The following is a 16,616-nucleotide window of genomic DNA, read 5'->3' on the forward strand; positions in this document are numbered from 1 at the left end:
GAAAAATGTATCGTACTTTAAACAGCACTATGGTAAAAATGGAACACTATGGCAACAGCATTGTTATGGAGGTTTTTCATATTTTCCGTCACAGCTTCCTCTCCGTATTTACGATTCTTTGCAGCCTTTATTCACTGCCTACAATGTGCTAGATCCTTCACTGGAAACCAAAAGTAACTCACTCCCACGAGAATTCAAAGTTTACTCTTTGAATTCTTACACCAGGGAACAACACAAGTCGACACCAGTATGACTAAAAGTTTATTAAGAAGTATTTCCTACTAAAGCAAGGAGGTATTTGACTCTGGTAAGCGTATTCATAGGACGGCAACGTGCCCAGTGCATTATGGGTGAGCGTATTCAAAGCAGACTGATGGGAGTGGCCTTGGACGGCAACATGCCCAGTGCATTATGGGTGTTGAAGTGTTTTAAGGTTTTATTTAAAGATATTATAAATTATAAACTCAGCACCTTCCAGTGGCTTCAACAACACTGGCAGAACCTGATTTGAGCAACATGTTCCTGGATAAACATCTTTGTTGATCCTGAAACAACATTCCAATTAATCGACCAGTTTATGTCAAGTTTTAACTTATAACCAGGGTTAGGTGCTTCTACATCAGTGTTATTCTCCTATAATTTCCCTCTGATTTTAGATATAACCTATGGGTAGGGTTAGGTTTATGGGTAGGGATATGGTTAGGATTACATTTTCGGACAGGAATGTTGTTCCAGGATCGACAAAATATGTTGACCCAGGCCCACGTCTAACTCTGCAAAATCAGTACGTGTGTCTGTGAGCATGTGCTGTGCTGAAAACTATAGCTGCATGTTTCCAGAGTAGCTTTTGTTTCTCCGTAACCCGACGGCTCTATTTTGAGCTTTCCGGGGTGGCTTGTGCTTTAATCTTCACTTTCAAAGGGAATCCAGTGATGTAGGCCTGTGGACAGACTTGTCGGTGACTTTGAGCTGAGACAAGAGCAGTCTCGAAGCTAAAACCAAGCCTAAATGCTGACAAAGTGTGTGTGTGTTTGTGTGTGTGTGTGAGGGGGCTGAGCTGTACCGTGGCTGCAGGCTGTACATCACTGTGGAGGAGATGCTGTCTTTGTGCAATTTTCTGTTACGTGTGGCGTTACATGCCAAGTATCAGCACTCATCAGAATCCCTTATCTTTCCTAGAATGTTCCAGCGCTGTTCTGTGCCTCAGGAGCCATGAATTATTTATCTCTAAAAGAGGGGGGAGAGTGAAAAATTGGTTGAAAGGATAATCAGAATGGAAGGATGGGATAAGAAAAAAAAGGAAATCCCACTAAAATCCCACTGCCTATCCAAATTGTTCAATCCCTCTCTACGTTTCAATCTATCCTATTCTCTCCTGTGCTTTACCCCCCTCTGTGAAGCTCTGATGATGTGCGTCCAAGAGCACGACTCGTTTTGTGAGGGATCAAGATGACTTCCATCAACAAATGTCTCGCACACAAATACACAGACCTGCAAAATGGGGGCAGGATCGAATTCTCTCTGCCTAGAATCGAAAGCACATTTCTGTCCTCAATAATCAGTAACACACCAGTCATGCTCAGTCTAACTCACATTTGTTAGGTGTCTCATCCATGAAATTTGCAATTAAGGCATTGTGACGGTCAATATTTAGACAGGCTTCAGCTAACACAATCCATTTATGGAGAGATTTATGACTCAGATGTTGCTCCCTCATAGATCAGGAGACATACTGTAATAAGATATCTCTAATTGTTTCTCCTAAAATTGCTTTGGAGAAATAAAAAAAATGACACAAATGAGACAATTGTTGACATACTTTATAAGTAAACAGTGATAAATTGAATTAGGGTAGCATTGCTCAGACAATTAGGACTTTGATTACAAATGTTTAATACATTTTGAAGGATCTTCTAAGGATTTTTGATAGCAACCTGTGTCTCTTTGTTGTATTTTTTATTTATTTTTTATATGATTTCATTTTATAATAATTTATAATTAGTCATTTATGTAGTTGTCATTTGATTTATCATTTAACCATTCATATTATTATTATTTTACATCAATTTTCTTTTAATTATTTTATTATTATTATTATTCATTTGTCATTTTTATGTTTTATATTGTATATTACTTATTATTTTACTTATTTCTTTGCTTTTGCAATGCTTGTTATTGTTGTTTAATCTTACAATTGTGTGGTTTGAGGGGCTGTTTCATGAGTAAGAGATAAGAGAATGACTCCATTTCAAGATTTTTAATGTCACAGGATAATGTTGTGAAGCAGTAATTTTTGCTGTGTTATAAATAAACTGCTCTTTTTATTATCATCACTTCATCTCCTGCTTCTGCTCTTCTCAGTCAAACTCTCAGGCTGATAGAAGACTGACATCTTCAGTCAGGGATTGACTGAAGCGTCAGGGGTCGGATCTAATGTATCTGATATTTCTGACATGGAGATCCATCTGATCTAACAATTGACATTACTGAAATCTCTTCTGAAAATCAAGGAGAACTCAAATTTGAGATTACTGGTTTCTTTATTTCTAAATAAATATATAAATACAACATTTATTTTAAAATTGAATGTCATTAAACTTTAATGTTATTCATGCCCAGGACGAACAATAGGCATATGACATAGTATTTATTAATATTTTAAATCAATTTTTATTTTTATATTTTCAGGCTTCATTCTAGTTAAAATGTTAGAGTTTTTATGTGCTTTTGTCATTTTTATTAGTTATAACTTATTTAATTTAGTTAGTTGCCAAGGAAACAACTTTTATCTTTTATATTGTACTTGTACAGTGTTTTCTAAATGTAGTTTTAGCTAACAATAAAACACTAGGTATGAGCAAATATAACTCATATGTGATTTTTCTTTCTTCTGGGTTTGACTTTGGCCAGTAACCATTTGCATTTGGGTCAATGACGTGACGGGTCATTTTTTTGTCCAAAGGCCTTAATAATAAAAAAACAAACAAAGATATGACATCCAAAGTATGTAAGGTAGTACAACTAGATCTCTTTATTGAATCCAAAAGGTTTTAATTATATTTTGCAACATATAAAGGTATTTTAAAGATTTTGAAGTGTCAAAAGGTCATTCGGTTTAACCGTCCAAAGGCCAATACAGCCATTTCATTTGATTAAAATATCTTAAAATGTAATAAATGTATATATTTTTTATTCTGGCATGATTTTATAACATCATATATCAACATAGTGCAAAATGGTATTAAAATTATGTGTAGAAGTCATTGCTTTGTTATGAGAAAGAATGTCCAGAAAAATGAATTTCATTGATGTCATTCGGAGTAACCAATATAAAGGGACCATTTTGGATCAAGTCATGCGGTGATAGGATGTGACATCATTCAGACACCTGCAAAGGACCACATGATCATGAAGCAAAGTAACTAACTCTCTCATAACTATTTGAAAAATTCATATTTTCACTTGCTCTTTTTACTTGCTTATATAACTGGTGTATGACCAGGGTGTCCCATGATATTTTGTTTTTTATGCAGTAAAAGCTGGTAACGTTTGTTACCTTAAAGACACATATTTACTTTATCTAAACCCTTAAAAATAACTTGTTGCTGCAACCTAATTTATTTGGGTTGATCTAGTCATATTAATTACTTTTTCTACAATAAGTAAAACCAGCTAAATCAGTTTACATCGTCAATATGGCTTGATTCCTTCAATTTAATAACCCGCTTTATCGTTCTGAAAAAAAAAAAAAAACAGTAAATCTGGTCGCTTAGAAACATAACAGCATCTCTCCTAAGAGCTATGATTCATTCATAAGCTAAAGTGTATAATTTTTGCATCATTCGCATCAAACAGAATTGCAAAAAACGATTGTTTTCAAATACTCCCACCCTTTCTCTAAAGACAGATAAGCTTAAAACTGAAGGGATGGAAACATTAGAGAGAGAAAATGTCAATCAATGTGTTTACTTTAAACCCAAATGAGAAAAAGAAGGCAGATGAGGATGAATGGCGCTAATAAATAAATGGTCAAATGGTGGGAGAAAAGAGCAATGTAGTCAGAGGAGAAACAGTGAAAAGAGAAAAGGTTTCAGTGAAACAGCCTGTGGGGACTGAGTCATGAGTGCTTTTAGCCATCTCAAGAGCTGTAACCTAAATTAAAGTGAGCCTGCTAATGATTATTTATTTAGCTGCTCTTGGTCTGCAGTTCTTCCCACACAAACACATACACTACAGACAGAGCTTTGGACACACCTTCTCATTCTTATTGCTGTTTTCTGCTATTTAGAATCATAGTAATGAATGAGAAGTATGGGAATTATGTAGTAAGCAAACATGTTAAATCAAAATGACTTGAGCATTTATACACATTCTCGGATGAGTGTTCAATGAATGTCTCTCAGACAAACACAAACACACACATTTGGCCGTGAGTCACACACAGCTTCTCACGCTGACATAATCGCATTACAACAGATGAGACCGAATGAAACATCGCTGAGAAATGCTGGCGAGGTAACATGCTTTAGGAGACAATACTGCTATTAGTGTGGGTCAGCACTGCCAATGATGATACAACTCTCTACAGCGCTCTCCTCCTCTGCTCTCTCTAAGACTGACGAGTTTTACTTAGCACAGCAGTTTTTCTGCTTTCCATTTTTTTATTAGCCTCGGTGAGCCACCTCATTAAGAACAAGGAGAGAACGACGGCTTAATGGATTATTTCAGCCAATAATAATAATGTCATAATTTCTTCACTCTCATGTTGTTCCAAACCCTCATTATGACGTTTGTTCTTCAGTGGAACACAAAAGAACACATTTGGAACATGAGACTGGTCATTCTTTTCTGTGCAATAACAATAAATAGGGAGGGACTATAGAGCTTTCAAGCTTCAACAAGGACACCATAAAAGTACCATAAATTTGGTTCATAGGACCAGATTAACCAGATCACTGAGTCAGTGAGTTTGAGAACCATGTTAGTCACATTATTGAATCAATCATTTAGACTTATTTTGTGAACTACTGTGGATCAACTGACTCATTGAAAAGATCTGAATCAGACAAATGATTTGTTTATGAATCAAAGGCTCTGTTTGCACCAGGTATTAAGATGCGTTTTGGTCGATCGGATCACAAGTGGATGATGCTAAATACAGGTGTAAGCATTTTGAGCTTGTCCACTTTCAATCACTTCCAGAGCAAGTCGAAAACACATTCGACCAGATTGCTTTCGTAGTGTAAACGCTCATGTGGTCGAATGTGTTTGAACAGCCGCAAAAGACCATCTACTGACGTAATGAGTAAAAAGTTATGGGAAGCATGCTAATCAGACTGGATTTAAACTTTATCGGCTGTTTTTTGAAGATGAAAAATGTACCAAGTACAATGTTCTCTCACCATTCCTGATTTCTAACACACACTCACAACGTTCAGTGCGGCTGTCAGAGCAGAAAAGAAAAGCTGCTGCTCTCGTATGTTTTTCCGTCGTCATGGGCACGTTCATATGTAAATTCCGCAACCATATTTTGTCGATTAGATGGAAAGGTCTGAAAATACCCATACATTTACCCACCCATAGACCCTCCCTTCGAAGAAATCAGGACAGAAGTGGACAAAAGAGATGGATTAAAATACCAGGTGTAAAAGAGAATGCGTCTCCCTTGTCCACTTTTGATCCGATTGACCATCTTAATACCAGGGCTAAACTTGCCATTTTGGGCCTCATTCACTTTCATAAAGAGTAGCCAAAATACCGTATGTCAAAAAAAATGTCCAGCAGAAGAAAGCATGCCATACAAATCTGAAACAACATGAAGGTGCTCTTGTGAAAAAGAAGTTTTTAGCTCTTTAGCATACTTTTAAAAAGAAAACTTATTAAGTAAATTGCATATTTTAAAAAATCCATACTTAACTGAATGTTAATTGCAATGCATTCTGTGTATGGTCGTCCGCCGGAAGCTAGTTATTTGAATTTAAAAAGTTTTAAATATGGATATTTTTCTTACAAAAATGCATTGCTTCGCTTTATTATCCACCTATGGATTACTTTTTTTTATGGATGGATGCATTATTTTTGGCTTCAACCCCCCCAATCACAACCATTACAAACCTTGGAGAACTAAGGATATTTTTAAATATATCTCTGATTGTGTTCGTCTGAAAGAAGATATTCATATACTAGACCTAGGATGGCTTGAGGGTGTGTAAATCATGGGATAATTTTCATTTTTGGGTGAACTATCCCTTTATCCCTTTCAGTTAAAGTTCTACTATGTAACTTTTGGCCATCTAGCAGTTAAAAACAAAACTGCTATACTGAGCCGGCGTTCTGATGTAAATACGGAAGCTCTGCACTGCGTTCACTGCGTAGGAGACACAAAGTGACACTGTAGCTCACTTTAAACCTGCTCTATCACTGCTCTAACATGATATGCATTTGAGACTCACTCATGAAGTTTTCTTATCCTCCCCTCCCAAACACACACCCACACAGAGTACAACGTGTGTCTTTATTACCGTCTACCTGAAAAACACACACAAGTAGAGTTCTCAGTATGTGCTATTATCCTTCCCTTCCGAATTCAAATATTCAAGGGATTTTGTGAGGTTTAGTGGGATTCTGATGACTGTGAAGAAGATGAGAAATAATTAAATAAATGCTGAAGTGGCCATTTAAGGGGATTAGACTCACAATGGGAACACCTTTCAGAAGAGGGTGAAAGCGGTGTGTGTCTCAGACTCTGTGGCAATTAAAGTGATTAATACTGTGAACCAAGGAATGGAAGGGAGATCTGGTAATGGAGGCAGATTAAAAGTAATTGTCACAGAACCTGACCCTGGAGAGGAGAAGAGAGACAGGCAGACAGAGTGAGATAATAAAGAAAAAGAGACATAGAGAAAGGCAGGAAAAGAAAGACAGAATGATGGCATAAATCAAGGCGCTATATAGATAGAGGGAATGAGAGAGAGATAGAGTTGGACTTAATGACCAGCAGAGTGATTAAAGGGAGAATGAGAACAGTTCAAACAGAATGATGTCTCTGCTTTAGAAGAATCTCTTTCCTGACTTGCGCTCTCCCTGAGGTGGAGTCTGATTTTTGCCCTTCATGTTGGATCAGAGAGAATAAGTCTGTTTTCTTTACACTACATATATAGTCTCCAAAGGCAACTTTACACAGCTGAGTTAAGGCTACTCCGAGGTGGCTATGTGTCTGCTCCGAATTCTGTGGAAGAATGCAATAACACTTAAAAGCTAAAAGAACTAAAATATAAGAACAGTCTCCTACACAGTTAGTGCAGTGAACGCAGTGCAGGCTTCCGTGTACTACGTCTGAACGCCGATTCTGTATTGGCCGGCTCCTGCGTCAGCATCATATGCATGCGTTGTGCTGCTCACATGAACATGTCGGCCAATACTGAGCTGGCGTTCGGACGTAAACAGAAGCCTGCACTGCGTTCACTGAGCCAACTGTGTAGGAGACTAACACGGGAGAGGAAAAATTGTTGAATAAAATCATTATTTTTGTTTTGTTTTTGCGCACAAAAGGTATTCTCGTCGCTTCATAGTAGGGCTGGGCAATATATCGCATGCGATTGTCATGCGCATTTCGTCAGTAAAGCCGGTTCCCTGATTACCGCTAAATCGCCATCACCTGCTTTCAAATGGAGCGGCATTTAATAGACAGAGCCGTAGTTCACTGACAAGCTACGCAATATCACGTTCATTATCGAAGGGTATGAGGTTTGAATGAGGTAACTGTGTTGCTTTCAATGAAATCCAAGAGAAAACTCTTGGATTTCATCAAAAATATCTTAATTTGTGCTCCAAAGATGAATGACAGTCTTACAGGTTTTGAACGACATGAAGGTGAGTACTTAGTGACAGAAATTTCATTTTTGGGTGAACTAACACTTTGATTAACATGACAGTCAGCAGCAACAATATTAGGCTGCTGTCACTTTAAGAGTTTATGCACAGACCCAATATACTGTTACACAACTTGCATTATCTTTCTCAACTATTTAATGTTCCAAAACTGACTGTGTTTAACTGAATACGCTCCAAGACAGGCGTTTTGACATCATTTTGTATGTATTCGACCGTTTAAGTGATACTCACAATCTGTTTGAGACTGAGAAGCAGCTTGTGCGCTTCGCTAATATAGATCAGTGTTGCACAAGCTTTTGGTGTGAGCGCAAAACCTACAAGAATTAGTAAAATTATGAGCAATACAAGCACTATTTAACCAGAGTGAATGAGACGAGTCAGTGAGAGGAGGCGAGTGTGTGTCACTTCACTGTTGGAGAGAAGAGCGCAAGAATGCGCAGCTGACGTTGGCTGAATCCCAAATGGCACCCTAAACCCTCATGGCCTTCCTCTGAATCCGCACTTTCCTGACCTAATGCCGCTTTGACTGCCGGGTAAAGTCCTCTGCTTTGCTCGCAAACTTGCAGGCTTAGCTGAAAGTGTGCATCGAGGGTGCATAGCGGCTGCAAAGGGAGCACTCGCGAGCACCCTTCTGAAACCTAAAATCTAGCGTTAGCGTCAGTTCTGGCAGGTTACGTCAGTCAAGCTTGCATCAGCTGACTCCCAGGTGACTTATGTCTACCTATAGGAATACGACGCCTATTATGGCATCTATATATAAGCTCCTCAGTATTATCAGCAGCTATTGCATTTCTCAGGAGCAAATTACCCTCCTCCATCCCCAGCTCCTCCTCTCTTCAGTTAGGATTGGCCTTATTATTTCCCCTGAATCAGACTAATTCTCTAAATATGTGTACGTTAAATCATGACATTAATGATATCTGCATGTTGGTCCTGTTCTGTTTACCCTAGGGGGTTTATTGCTGCTCTCCCTGCTCTTATCCATGCTAGGCTGCATGGATGCGCAGGGAGTTCTTGCCCAGAACAGAACCATACCACCAATACAAACTCTATGCATTATCTATCATATTTGACGATAGTGGTCCTGACAGAAATGATGAATGGGACACCCTTCGGTCTCGTGGACTTAACGGACATGCGCACGCAGCAGCCATTGTAAGTCTACAAGACTGAAAGTGCATAGAAGTGTGCCATTTGGGATTCAGCCCAGATTGCCTGAGCCGCTGGCAACAAAAGGGACCGGCTCGGAATTGGAAAGACGTGACACTGACTGGCTGGTCACCGATCCGGGAAACAGGCTGATTCCAGTCCCTGACCGGTCAATCGGTGCATCTCTACTTCTAATACAAAGAACAAATAGGCTACATTTACACTGTCAGTTTTTGGGATTGACTACCACATTAACTTACAAGTGAATGAATGTGAGTCAAGCCCATATTCTCTTACCAGTAACCATAGCGATAGTGACCAAAGTAATTTCAAAGATGGCGCCGTCCATAAAACTGAAAAGTCTTATCACTTTTGACATGACAAAATGAGTCTATTGAAGCCGCGAGTTCATCCGTCAAATCTTCATTAACCAACAGCAGCGTTTATATCTGGTGGAGAGTGGAGCATTTCAGTCACACATAGAACAGAAAACAGATGGAAGCAGCTCCGGTGTAATATCTCTGTCGTTATAAGTAACCGAAACCACATATTAAAACACGCAACACATGCTCTCACTGTATGATGTGACAGAAAACTTGTTGTCCAGTCTGATTCCGTTCACACAGCACAGGTTTTCCGAAAAAGCAGTTGTGAGTCCTGAACATTTTGTGGGTGTGAGTTCGGTTATAGAATGCGGTTGTCACTCCTATAAATAACTGAACTACGTGTGAACGTAACCGTATTGAGGACTCAAATACAGGACTAACAGCCATATTCTGCTGCTGTGTCGCTTTGTCATATCCGACGTAGACAGCTTCAAATACTGTTGGACTGTATAACAGCACTCTTGGAATCAACCAGTTTCTGTGTAAATCCATATCATCCCTGAGCAATATCTAATTTCCTATATAAATGCACCTGGGAATATGTGTTTTAGGATGATGCTATCACTGCAATGCTTCATGCGAGCACAACAGGATGGACTATAAAGTCAAGGAGAGAGAAAGAGAGACTGATATAAAGAGGGAAGCGTGGTTGGCGTAGGAGCAGGTGAGTGAGAGTAATAGATGGAAATGTGTCTCATGAGAAACATAGAAGAAAATGGAGACACAGGAAGAGGATATTTGTGGATGTGGAGGTCTTTAGTGGTGTTCTCCTCCACTTGCAACTGCTGTCGTCCTGAAACTCTGAATGATTTATTAAAGAACGGTTGCGAGAGAGGAAAGGAGGGGACAGAGAGGGCAGCCAGGCGAGGCCTGATTAACCGGAGGAGGGAGAGAAGACAAGCATCCCTCTATTATTCATTACTCCAGAGGAACAGAGAGAGGGACAGGAGGGTATAAAGAGCAGAGCTGAGAAAAACAGGGGGAGTGGAGAGAAGAAGAAGAAGAAGAAGAAGAGGGAAAAAGATGGGAAGATATTTTTATATGGCACTCACTGTCTCTTCTGTCCTATTTTGAGAGCCTCATGGACTCATGCATGCTGAGAGTGTATGTGTGTCATACAGATGAGATGTTTAACATCTATACATAAAGAGCAAATTATAGGGCGGTTTGTGGGCGGGGGGTGTCTGAACCACTAATTAAGGCTGGAACCAAAACCATAAACAAATATTAAAGGGATAGTTCACCTAAAAATGAAAATGTTCCCATGATTTGCTCACCCTCAAGCCATCCTAGGTGTATATGACTATCTTCTTTCAGACGAACACAATCGGAGATATATTAAAAATATCCTGGCTCTTCAAATCTTTATACTGGCAGTGAAAGGCCAAAATAAATGCATCCATCCATCATAAAAATAATCCATATGGCTCCAGGTGGTTAACAAAGGCCTTCTGAAGTGAAGCAATGGGTTTTTTTAAGAAAAATATCCATATTTAAAACTTTATAAAGTAAAATAACTAGCTTTCGCCAGACGACCGTACACATACTGTGAAAGTCGACTTGCGCCACAAGAGTAACCCCTGACGGCATGTATTACGTAGGATGTAGGAGAATCGTAAGCTTAGACGCCTCTTGCAGTTTAAACAAATATGGCTGTGCAACAAACTGAAGCTCCTTTTCTATTATATCGAAATCCTCCGACATTTCTCTTTAAAATTTCTCATTTTAGACTTCTAATTCATGACCAGTGTTTTGTTTTGCTCTATCCTCTGCACTTCCGCATTCATCATTACATCATCCATTGGATCAGAGGTCACTCTTCCGCCACAAATTGATGTGTACAGCCATCTGCCTAAAGCTAGTTATCATTAGGGTTGCAAAATTCCGGGAATTTTCAAAGCTGGAAACTTTCCATGGGAATTAACGGGAATATATGGGAATTGACGGGAATTAATGGGAATAAACAGGGAATTTGCAAAATTGCTGGTTATCCTATTACAGGGTACTTAAATGTAGTTGAAAAAAAAAAACATCTTGCAACATAATTTTGGTTAAAACAACCAGATTTAATGCAATTTTAGTTTAATTTTTACCCTGCACATTCCTCACACAGCACACTACTTACTGCAGGGCTATTGAGGACACACCCCCTGCATGCACTGTGCATTCCCCCAGTCCATAACATGCACATTTGATCAAAAATACAGAAAAAATTGTAATATTGTGAAACATAACTAAAATTTAAAATAATGGTATAATAACTGATATACATAAAAATATAATTTATTTCTGTGATCAAAGCTGAATTTTCAGCATCATTTCTCCAGTCTTCAGTGACACATGATCTTTCAGAAATCATTCTAAAATGCTAACAAATAGTTTCCAATAATGATAATAACAAATAAGTATCAAATCCGCAAAATTAGACTGATTTCTGAAGGATCATGTGAATATAAATATATAAAAATATATTTAATTTACATATTTACTAAATTAGAATTGATTGAATGCGAAAAATAACTGTTATTTCATGTTATGACCAAACAAAATGTATATATTTGTTTTATATGATACATTTGATATAAATATTATAAATATGTAAAATATATATCTGTATAAATTTCCCAAAATTTCCAATTAATTCCCATAAATTCCCGTAAATTCCCATGAATTCCTGTTAAGTTTCCAAATTGGAATATTTCCAAAATTCCCCAGGTTAAGTTCCCGTGGAAAGTTTCCGGAAATTTACCGGAAACTTTCCGCCCCTTTGCAACCCTAGTTATTATTAGGGTTGGGAACCGAGAACCGGTTTTCATCCGGAACCGGTAGTGGTTTTTGAAAAGAACCGGAACCGTGCAAGATTTCTAAGTTTCGGTTCCGAAAACGGTTCTGGTGTGATGGGTGGGCGAAGTGCGGGAAGCGTATCCTTTAATAGAGACACCTCACCTCATGAATAGCAATGAATGCACTGAAAAGCCCTCGCGCTCATATACGTCAGATATTAATGAGAGAGAGGGAGAGAGCGAGAGATAGATGCACAACGCTGCACGATTAATCTTTAAAAGATCGCGTTCTCGATTTCATCACCCACATGATCTAATTCCTAAATAACAACGATTCGCCCGTGTATATTAAACCTTTGACAAAAATAAAATCACTACATTCAAATCTGCGTTCGTGCTGCCGTTGATCTGAAGAGAGTTGTCATGTGTAACGTTAGATATAAACAGCTTCACAATCTTTTCAAACACACAGTATCATTATTTCTGTGTGACAAATATTCCAATTATCACAGAAGTATACAAAAGTTTATTATTCAGATAGAAACGCCGATGTTACCGATCAAAATATAGCCTAATAAATCACCTTTTGAAAGTAACTGGACTTCAAATGACGACTGTATTGATTGCATTGTTACGCCACTAGGTGGCAACAAAAATCACCGAATCATTCTTTCAGAAACAAGTCTTTCTGAATCCAACTTACAAAAATATTGTTTCACCTGTCTGGATCTTACATGTGTAAAACTTTACAATAAGGTTCATTTATGAACTAACCATGAGCAATACATTTGTTAATGTATTTGTTAATCTTTGTTAATGTTAGTTAATGAAAATACAGCCATTCATAGTTTGTTCATGTTACTTCACAGTGCATTAACTAATACTAACTAATTCAACTCTTGATTTTAATAATGTATTAGTAAAAGTTGAAATTAACATTAATAAAAATTAATAAATGCTGTAGAAATGCAGTTCATTATTAGTTCAAGTTAATGTAGTTAACTTATGTTAACTAATGAACCTTATTGTAAAGTGTTAGCGAATATGAGATTAGCTGTCTATTCAATTCATTTTAAAAGAATAATAAACACAAAAAGGACTGTTTGAGTCGAGTATTGTGCATTTTTCCCTTGCTACCATTTTTTATTAGTTGTTTAATTATTTTAATGGAACCGGAACCGGAAACGGAATCGTTAGGCAGAACCGGAATCGGAACCGGAACCGGAACTGGAAAATTTCTTACGATTCCCAACCCTAGTTATTATAGTTAATAAAGTTATAAATATGGATATTTTTCTTACAAAAACCCATCGCTTCGCTTCAGAAGGCCTTTATTAACCCCCTGAAGCCATACTGGGGCTTCAAAACATTTTCATTTTTGGGTAAACTATCCCTTTAAGGATTGAGTGAACCAGATGTAATAATCTGACAGTCAACTATTAAAAAACCAACAGACATGTGGCAGGATTCATTTGTCTACTGTGTTGCCTACAGTGGTGTGTTTATAATTATTTACTTAGTAGCTGCCTACAAATGAGAAATGCTAGTACATGCATAAAGAATGAATAACTGTGTTTTCATGAATCATAAGGTGCACTACGAGAACATATTAAATATGGAGAGGCAATATTTTGAATCTCATAATCTAAATGTAATTGCATTCTGCCAAACAACAGAATAATGAAGTGTTGAACTGAACATATGAAAATATCTCTTAAAAATGACTGTTTCTTGAAGCATTTAATTTTTCTTGATATTAATAACACTGAAAATACATAATACTACAATAAGTAAGTATCAAACTATTAGATTACAAGTACATCAAACACATACACAAGTGCTTTCCATAAAGGTTATCAAAAGGGATTTAGCCAAAATACAAAATACAATTAGATTTAATTACAAGTGTATACAAAATATTATAATGAAATATTTAGACCTTTAGCTAACCCAGTTAGAAGACAAATGTCAACAAATTTCAATAATTAAATAATTACCTAAAGACTTTCTTTCTAATACAAATTTATATATATATATATATAGCAGTCTTCTAAACTGCTATGTTACTGTGCTGTTGAATTTTGGTTTATCATATTTTATCACAGGGTTTGTGTTGCCACAATTACTGACTGCAATCATTTCATGTTCATCTTTTTAACAAACAAGATTTGATTTAATTTTTTAATTAGGTTCACTGAATTTGTTCACCGAGGCACAAGCATTGATTAAACGCACTTAGAAGAAAACGAAAGCATTATAAAATTTAGTAATGGCATAATTTGCAGTGAATCAGTGTGTTTTTGTTACTCATACCAGCCCCCATCCATACATGTATGTGTGCCAATGGCTGCATTGTCTGTCCTGTGCATAATGCATTAAGAAATGTGCTTGTTTACAGAAAGATCTCCCAAGTGTCCATCTTATAAAGTCAATATCTTCTGCGGTAATTACTCAGCACATGGCCTTTAATACTTTAAAGATGAACATTCAACATTTATAACTTCAGGGACAGGGATCTGGTGCAGGGAGGGGCCGTCTGGGTGATGATGTGTGTATGATAGCTTGTGTGAGGGCCAGTGTTGCTTTTGTTAACTAAAACTAAAACTATTAAAAATCATTAGGTAATTGAAATAAAGTGAATTTAAATTGACCCTCATTTTGTTCCACATCTGTAAGACCTTCGTTCATCTTCAGAACACAAATTAAGATATTTAATTTTGTTTCTGTCCCTCCATAGAGATCTAAAGTAACTACCACTTTCAAGCCCCAAAAAGGTAATTAAGACATCATTAAAGTAATCCATGTGACTCCTGTGGTTTAACCTCAATTTTATGAAGTGACGCGAAAAAAAACAAAAAACATAATTCACCACTTTATTTACAAAATAATACTATCCAAAGCAACAATATCAGCTCTCGCGTGACACGAGAGACAGCTCTCTTGTGAATGCGCGTTGCAGATCATTATTTTCGTAAATAAAGTGGCGTCACATAGAGGACTTTGATGTCTTTACTACCTTTCTGGACCTTGAAAGTGATAGCTGCATTGGATCTCTATGGAGGAAAAGAAAGCTCTCAGATTTCATTAAAAATATCTTCATTTGTGTTCCGAAGTTGAATGAAGGTCTTACAAATGTGGAACGACACAAGGGTGAGTAAATAATACTAAAATAACACTGCTCAAATGAGGGCTTGATGCTGTGCAATGTTAATTGGCTTTAAACAGAATGTGCCTGTGTTGTGTGTATATAAGATACTGCTTTTGCACTGAAAATAATTTAAGTGGACATGTGCAACATCAGATTTTCTTTTTCTTTTTTTCCCAGTTTGAATGGACATGAAATCAGTTCCTCTGAAATCAGTCATTAGTACACTGTCTCAGTTTTATCTGAGGTCATGTCATGTGCACATGTCAGATAATTAAGACTTTATGATGCATTTGGTCATGTACACCAATAATTTATCCTTCTACTTGTAATTTTCCACACTAAAATATGGATTATCTTCATATTCAGCTGACAGCTTTCCTTTTCTCCATTTACACATGAAGAGGGAGAAGGAGATAAAGAAAGAAAACAGCCTTTCCATTACCATTTTTCCACTCTAATCATTCAATTTATTTATTTTTTTTTCCTTTAGAGACATCGGAAAAGCCCATCTGTTGGAGGCTGATTACACATTTATTTGTTTTGAGGTGCACGTACACCATCTTGTCACGTCAAGCGGGCCTGTCAGGAGCTGATGGGCCAAAATGCCATCTCTAATAATGGCCAACTCATCTCTAGACTAACAGTGTGCGTCTGAGAAAGGGGAAGGGAAAAATGGGGGGAGAGACAGACAGAAGAAAAAAAAAACACAGAAGGAACAAGACAGGGTGAGAGAATCAAGAGAGAACGAAGCAGATGATCCTGGCAGTGGAGTGGAACTCAACAAGGCAAAAAAGGAGGTATAGGAAATAAAGGGATGAGGTCAGAAAAGTGGGAGAGACTAAAAAAAGCTGAAAAGCATTCAGGTGTGCCTGTGGATATGAGGTTTGGTTTGTTTCTGAAGGGGCCACGCTCTCTCTGTTCGAGTTTTCCAAAGCACTCACTTCTCTCTATCCTCCATCATAATGGGGTTCCAATGAGGCATCAAATGAGTTCTACCTTCACACAATCACCATTCAGCACAAAGCCCCATCACAACAGCACCAGTCCTACATCAAACACAGCTCTCACAGGGAGGGGTGGACATTGGTTCCTTCTATGCATGTATATGAAGATGCATACTTTATGTCAGCGGTTTTCAAACTAGGGTCGCAAGGGAGTGACAGGGGGTCCGTGGAAAAGTCTTGAGAAAAACTGTAAAAATAAATAAAGAAATAAATAAGATTAAAAGTAAATAAATAAATTGGATTAAATAAAATA

General features: G+C 37.5%; 1 protein-coding gene across 1 annotated transcript in view; it reads right to left on the reverse strand.

Moving 5' to 3' along the window:
• tmem91 (transmembrane protein 91) overlaps positions 1 to 16,616 on the reverse strand; it is a 63,108-nt gene that overhangs the window by 38,527 nt on the left and 7,965 nt on the right. The window contains exon 2 of the mRNA XM_048167902.1: positions 1,064 to 1,227. The gene's annotated coding sequence lies outside the window, so the exon portion shown is untranslated. The remainder of the gene's footprint in view (positions 1 to 1,063; positions 1,228 to 16,616) is intronic.

The sequence above is a fragment of the Megalobrama amblycephala genome, linkage group LG19, assembly GCF_018812025.1.
Source record: "Megalobrama amblycephala isolate DHTTF-2021 linkage group LG19, ASM1881202v1, whole genome shotgun sequence".
NCBI lineage: Eukaryota > Metazoa > Chordata > Actinopteri > Cypriniformes > Xenocyprididae > Megalobrama > Megalobrama amblycephala.